Raw genomic sequence first — 7292 nt, 5'->3', positions numbered from 1 at the left:
TACGGTTTTTCAAAAGGACACAATTGGAATCAGTGATCGGTTTGCCGAGCAACAATCCAGAAAATAGAGATCAAGGCTGTATTGTTAACATTACTCTGTTAATACTGTTTTATTGTTTGCCAATTAATTTCCCTAGGAATTGACCAAAAAAAACCCTAATTCGTACAAACACTCAACTATTAATCGAATGTTCATCTCCCAGACACGCCCCGTCCCCCTCCCCTTTTCTGGCGGCCGGCGTCGATGCTCTCGATGCTCCACTGTCCTGTCTGTTCTCGCTTTCTCTCACACAATCCAAGACGCCGACGCTCCTTAAGATAGCAATCGATACGCTAGGCGCTCCGATGGCTCCTCTAATTCGGAAGCCTCAGTACAGTCGCCGCTTCTCCCACACCCCTTCGGCTACTACGACTCCCCTGCTTCCAATCGACTCGCTCGGGTTTCAACCGCTTTCCCTCTTCCCAATGGAACGAGACGGCTGGACGGTGCTCGATGCGCTCGGCGCTCGCCCTCTCCCACCTCTGACGGAACGATGCCCTGGGCTCCTTCTCCGACCGCTCGACCCTCTCGACGCTCTTCTCCCAGCGCCTGTCTCCTAGCAGAGGGACCGGAAGTGGTTCGGGGAGGGGGGCTCGGTCCCTCCTCAGGTGAAGGCGCTGCTGATGGAGCCGCCGTTGCGGAGCCATTGAGCCCCCCTCCAGCGCCCCCCACCCCCCTCCCAGTGACTGGGCCGGGGGGGCCCTCCCCATAGTAAAGCAGCTGGGTTGGAGCCCCCCCTTTCAGGTGAGGAGGAAGAGGAGCGGGTGTACGGGGGCCGGGAGGGGACAACGACGAAAGGGATAGTTTAAAGTGGGGAGCAGGATGGCGAGGCGGCACAGTGTAAGGGAGTGACGCTGGAGGTTTAGGCTGACTTGGGAAAGGCAGCCTCGTCGGGGCTGGGAAGGGATGATGTGCGTAGAGGAAAGCCGGTGCCTTTCAGGAGTAGCTATTGTAAGAGGTGGTAACTAAGGAACAACTGGCTGCAGGGAGAAAGGCGTGGAGGAAAACTTGGGCTGTGTCTTGGAGGAGCTTGAGGAAGATACCTAAAGAAATGTCTGGCTTATGGGGAAAGCCGCCCTTGTTTTTATGTGTTAGGAGTTGTCTTGTGGCAGGCAGAAGTACAATTAGTTGTAGACGGTGATGGTGACTAGAGGAGTTGGACAGTTATACATTTGTAGAATCTCCGGGAACTGGTTGCCGAAGCCTGAGGAAGCAAGAAAAGAAAGGGAGGAGCTGTCGGTGTAGCCTACTAATGTGGGGACTTTTTTTTTAAAGGCTGGAAATCTTTGTCAGGTGTATCCTGCCCATGAATGGTTGTGCCTATTTAGGATTGAATTCTTTTGTTTGGGTTTGGAGTATTTGGTGGAAAGTTGCATCTCCTTTGATCTGTGGACACTTTACAGGAATACATTTTCTTCTCCTCTTGTTGTGACCTGTCTAGGTAGCTTCAGAAATATTTTTACCTTCAGGGGAAGGAATTTGGTGGCAGCATCCTTTCTGAATACACTCAGTGCAGCTTCTTTTCTCCCAGTGTCTCTCAGCATATTTTAGTAATCAAAGAGGGAGTGATGGATTTGGAAGTACATTTCTTCCTTTTTGTTTACATCTCCCATTTTGTGGACGGTGTTGTAGGGGTGCAACGAGAGGATTCCAACTAAAGCTGTGTTCACATTTGTAGGGTAATGAGATTATCAGAATCCTGAGTAGTAGAATGGGTTGTACCAGTTCAGACTGCTGGAGGTGGAGTCCGGCTTTGAATGTTCCTTTTCATAAAAGCCTTCCTGGAAATGGAAATCTAGCATTAAAATCGAAGAGACAAGGCAGAACCTTCTTGTCTGCTTTGCTAGTTTTCAACTTGCTGTTTTAATGTAGTAGAACACTAAAAAAAAAGTTATCCTATGTCTGTACTCTGGTGTGGTCCAGTCTATTCTTCCACTTAATATCTGTACTGCTTCATATTACTGGTTTTTATTTTAATCAAGCAGTCTGACTTAGAGTTGCTTTTGGAGAGAAACTTATCTAGGCCAAAAAAACTTTGCTAGAACTGTTTCTCTGATTTCTGACCATTTGCAGATTATATCTCCCCCTAAACTGAATATTGGAAAATGACTAGTTAGTATGTTCTTTCCTAGATGAGAGAGGTGGAAGAAATAACAGAAGTGTCTTTTCTTACTGTAGTGGAAAAATATTCTGTTGCTTTAAGTAAGTGGAAACTGTAGGGGGGATTCCTTGTCACTAATTTATTTTTAGTTAAGTTTCTTGTATCTAATGCATTGGGGTTTGCATGCTGGATGATTTCTTCCTGTGTCCAAACCATCTTAGTGTCAAAGTCAGATATATAAATTAAAGTGGGTGTCTTGTTCTAGAGCTCAAGTTTGAACATTTGATTAGAAATGGTGTCCAGGATTAAATTCTGTTGGGGTTTTTTTAATTATTATGTTTGATTGCTTTGCATATCTGGTTAGAGAGGAGTTAACTTGTTTTGAGATGATGAAAACCTGTGTCCACAAAGTCTAGTTTGCTCCAGGTGACCAACCTTTGTTCCTAAAAACACAAATGCTTTGTATTTTAGTATAACATAGATGTGCTAGGTTTGATAACAGTGCTTTCTGTGTTGTTTTAGCAAAAATGTTTGAAAGGTAGATGGCATGTCTTATCTGGTAGACATTTAAACTGGTAGCCTTAACTTTGTATTGCCAGTTGCATTTGAAGAAGGGCAACTTTCAACCAAGAGATCAGTGTTGAACTGAAGGTACTTAAGAGGTGAGATGTTGGATCCTAGCTAATAAATTATTGGATCAAAGCTGACTTGCAGTACCACAAATGCAACAATATCTGTCCACAGAAAGCAGTATTCACGGGGCAAAATGTTCTCTTTGTCAGCTGGGGCTTATCAGATAACAGCAGGGCTTCATTCATTCTCTAGCATATGTTTAATGCTTCTAAACATGTATCAGGAGTCTGAATCTTAAAAAGGTTTCATGTTTCGTAGCTTGGCACAGTTAAGTCACATGAGCTGGCATTGTCAGTAGGCTTTTTTATCTAAAAACTTGTTGTTAGGTTTCAAGACAAACTTTGCTTGTGCTGTCTTATTCAAATAGTGTAAAGTGCCACAGATCTGTACAGCAGAAGGCATGCTACATTCTGATTCTTTTGTGTGAAGGAGATTTATGTTCCTGTGGCCAGCTATAAGATGCTAGTGTGATAATCATTGTCAGTCACTGCCAATCCATTGGCTACATCGGTTTCTGTTTCTTTGATTTTTGAAATGGAAATAGTAGCTTCAAAAATGCAGAGCTATAGGGTTTCTTCTAAGTGTCCTGGGATTCTCGCTTAATCAGTGCTGTCTAACCACCTGCTCCAGTGCATGGTGATTTGGAAATAAGCACCCCTATGTTCAGTTGAGCAAACTCCTAAGTTATTCCTAAGGGAGTAATACCCATATGTATGTGTGTGTAGATATGTATATTTATATTTTATATATACATGTGTGTGTATAAATATGTATATTTATATTATATATGTATATTATATGTGTGTGTGTATAAATATGTACACACACATAAATATATATTTCACTTACATTATGTTGTAATTTTGAAAGCAGCCCTATAAGGTAGACCATAGTTCTTGTTATTACTTTAGATTGGGGGGGCGGCTGTATGCTGATAGTTGTCTAAAGAGTTCCTGGCAGATGTGAGATTTGAACCAAGGACTTCCTGATTCACAGCTTAGACTCTCGGCTGCTTTTCTGTATCCATTCTTTAGGGAGTGCTTTTCTGCTAACAGCCCTGTGAAACCATAACACTACAGCTGCTATTGTGTTTCAGACTTATCTAAGGCAAAAGCTTTGTTTCTTATGAATAGTACTGATTATACTTTGACAGGTAAAAAAATCTGTAATCAAGATAAATAGATGGTGCTGCCTTTGCCGCTTAACCACTTTTCTTATAGGTATGGTGACAGGATCAGGAGAATCAGGCTTGCACTCTGTGCTACTTAAATGGCTTTGGATTTATGAACTTCAGCAACCTGCAACTTTTCTTAATTCCCTTTGGGGTCAGTCAAGGTTACTTAAGAAATCTTTCTTAGGATATTTCTCCTCCCATATGCCCAGTTCAGAGAGTCATTCCTGAAAGCTGCTCCGCAGTTGTAGAGTTGTTGTCTCCTTAAGGCTTGCCAAAGCTTTGAATGTTGTGCAAGCAGCTTTCCTGTTTGGTCTTGCTTTCAGTGACCTGGGTGAAGCTTGTGTTGCTAGCCTTAGTCCATACTATTACATCATTTAGTAAGAGTTCATACTTTTCATGCCTTTAGCAGTGTTGTTGCATGACATTTGATCTTGGAATGAGTTTGGCTTAAAGCAAAATGACCAGCTATTCAGAAGCCGAACAAAATTCTGTGGCCCTGTAGACTAAAGTTAGCTACAGTTTATATTAATTGGTGATAGAGTCTAGTGGTTTTTTTCTGTTTGGCACAAATGTTTTGGCTGAAATATCTTGTCCTAGAAGTCTTAAAACTCACAACTTTTGATGTTAAAAGTAGATAGCACCTTTAAAAAGTACAAAAATATTAATTTTAAACATCTTATCTCTGTTGCTAAATGCTCAGCCAGATTGAACAGGCTTGATTGCTTATCAAGAAATATGTTCAGGCTAGGATTCTGCTAGACCTCCACAGAAAGGGTGTTCCACAAATGTGGAGAAGCATCTGAGAAACTCCCTCTACATGCCCTTGATGTTCAAATTGGTATCATAGATGGTGATGTTAACTAGTTGTGGCTGGTTGGTTTTAGAATGGGATTAAGGAGGAGGCAGTCTCTATTATTGCATTAGTCAGAGAGTCAGTTTGGTGTAGTGGTTAAGTGCGTGGACTCTTATCTGGGACAACCGGGTTTGATTCCCTTCTCTTCCACTTGCAACTGCTGGAATGGCCTTGGGTCAGCCATAGCTCTCTCGGGAGTTGTCCTTGAAAGGGCAGCTTCTGGGAAAGCTCTCTCAGCCCCAGCTACCTCACAGGGTGTTTGTTGTGGGGGTGGAGGAAGGTAAAGGAGATTGTGACCGCTCTGAGATTCAGAGTGAAGGGCGGGATATAAATCCATTATCGTCTTCAAAACATCTTGAGACTTCTTGAGAGCCAGTTTGGTGTACTGGTTAAGAGTGGTGGACTCTAATCTGGAGAATCAGGTTTGATCCCCCACTCCTTCACATGCAGCTGCTGGGTGATCTTGGGTCAGTCACAGTTCTCTTAGAGCTGTTCTTTGGAGCAGTTCTCAGCCCCACCTACCTCACAGGGTATCTGTTGTGGGGAAAGGAAGGGAAGGAGATTGTAAGATGCCCTTCTTCTTGTTAACTTGCGTTGAAGTTGCCAGTGGACATGTTGCACCTGCTGTAAGGGCATCTCTGCTTCAGATACTAACAGCCTGTGGTTCCTGTTGTAGAATAAGGGCATTCAACCTCAAGTCCTGGTATCTGTTCCCAGTTTTAGCTATAGTTGTGATTAGCAATTAAATCATTTCTCCCAAGAAGATGCAGATGTGTCTGGGACTGATCTAGCCAGGAGAAACCTGTAATGGCATTATTGGGCCACAGATAGTTGGCCTCCTACCCTGAGAGATGGAGGTTATATGAGGTCACTTGCAGGGAGGAAGGCATGAAATGTCAGGGTGAGCTAAATGGCAGAGGAGAGGCAGAGGCTGGGTTATTTTTCTGTTCTCTGGGAACATTTCATCTTGAAGTGCATGTATGCCTGTCGTTACCAATGTTAGCTAAGTGCATTGTGTTTCTGTTCCATCTCTCAAATATTAGAGGCACACACCTTTTTGTTTTAAAGGTCAGCTCTGCACTTTCTCAGGTGGTGGGTGGAAGCGAGGTTGACATTCATGGATCTGTCTAGGTATATGCTGAAGAGGTGAACTTGGTGGGATTTTTTCATTCTTTTGCATGGAAGAGCGATGAGCAAAATGGGTTTTTAATCTTATTTCAGCAAAGCTGCTGGCTGATTGATTGTATGGCAATAGAACCATAAAGCCCTAACTAGGTCTTGAGGCTGTATGTAGTGAGACACTAAGAGGGAGCATTTCTCCTTTGAATTAGAGCTTTCACTCAGCCCCTTGACAGGGACCTCCAGTATTAATCACACTAGCTGCGGTGGTGTGGGCCTAGAGAGTCTTTGTATTGTGCTAGCTGCTGAACTGGTATTGATGATAAACAAGCCTGGCCCAAAGAAGTCACAGTTCTACAAAAAGACAAGAACTGCTCTAGTAAGAATTTGAGAAAGGCTAGCATAGTCCTCCAATAAAGGAGATATCACCGATGCTAGTTTGTGTTCTATAGGATGTTCTTAAAATCATTCTTGCAGTTCTGGTGTTAGTTCCCTTTCTAAATATATGCCTTATGCAGCCCAACTGAAAGGTTCTTATCTACAATTTGGGAACTATGGGGTGGTGAGACAGAGACCTTGTAAGAAGCCAGAGGGGGAGAGAGAGAGTCTCTACAGATCTGCATGTCTTCAGTCTTGAAGCTCCTTGCAAGTTCTCCCATGTTCATCTAATATCTTATGTGGAACCTAAGAATTGTTGCATTATCTTAAGGGGCCTAATTGTTGTTATTGTTTTAAAGCAAGTTTCATGTACTCATGGCTACAGATAACCTAAAAGCACAATGGTGGTTCTTTCTCATAAAAAATAAGGAAGAGTTTGGATGAAGACTTCGGTGCTCTACAGCAGTGTTTCCTATTTGCAGGGTCGTGACCCGGTACTGGGCCATGGAAGCCTCACTACCGGGCCACAAGAAAGGCCAAAGCTAGCCCTGCTCCCAGCAAAGCTAGCCCCGCCCCATCTCTGTGTTGTGCAGAGAGGAGCTAGGCTGCCTCTCCTTCCTTCTCTCCTGCTCCCAATGTTTGAGAGAAAAGCTAGCATTCACTGGCACTTTAGACCTATGAAGTGTTCTTCAAGGTATGAGCTTTCATGTGCCTTGCAGTATGTTCTTTTGGGAAGATTTCCCCGGGAGGCCTAGGCGGCAAAGAAGGGTGTGTGTGTGTTTTTCAGCTGGGAGAGGCGGGGAGTGGGCATTCCAGTAGCTATTTTTTTTTTAATCAAACGACCCCTGGGCAGAATTTTTGCTGGCTGGGGTCATCGAATGGTGACGGAAGCCCCTTCCCTCCTTCCTTCCCTCCTTCCTTCCCTCCTTCCTTCCTTCCTTCCTTCCTTCCTTCCTTCCTTCCTTCCTTCCTTCCTTCCTTCCTTCCTTCCTTCC

The 7292-nt window shown here is 43.7% G+C and overlaps 1 protein-coding gene across 10 annotated transcripts in view; it reads left to right on the top strand.

Annotated features, from left to right (window-relative positions):
• Positions 1-363: 363 nt before the first annotated feature.
• The window catches only part of IKZF4 (IKAROS family zinc finger 4), an 81172-nt gene continuing 74243 nt past the window's right edge, over positions 364-7292 (top strand). For 6 of the 10 annotated variants that reach the window (XM_060252046.1, XM_060252041.1, XM_060252040.1 and 3 more), the window contains exon 1: positions 376-783. The gene's annotated coding sequence lies outside the window, so the exon portion shown is untranslated. Of the gene's footprint in view, positions 784-7292 lie in introns of all 10 variants that reach the window. The other 4 variants (XM_060252047.1, XM_060252042.1, XM_060252044.1 and 1 more) reach the window with 2 other exon arrangements.

This window comes from Heteronotia binoei, chromosome 13, assembly GCF_032191835.1.
Source record: "Heteronotia binoei isolate CCM8104 ecotype False Entrance Well chromosome 13, APGP_CSIRO_Hbin_v1, whole genome shotgun sequence".
Taxonomy (NCBI): Eukaryota; Metazoa; Chordata; class Lepidosauria; order Squamata; family Gekkonidae; genus Heteronotia; species Heteronotia binoei.
The sequence above is the reverse complement of the archived record's forward strand: the minus strand, read 5'-3'. Positions and strand labels throughout refer to the sequence as shown.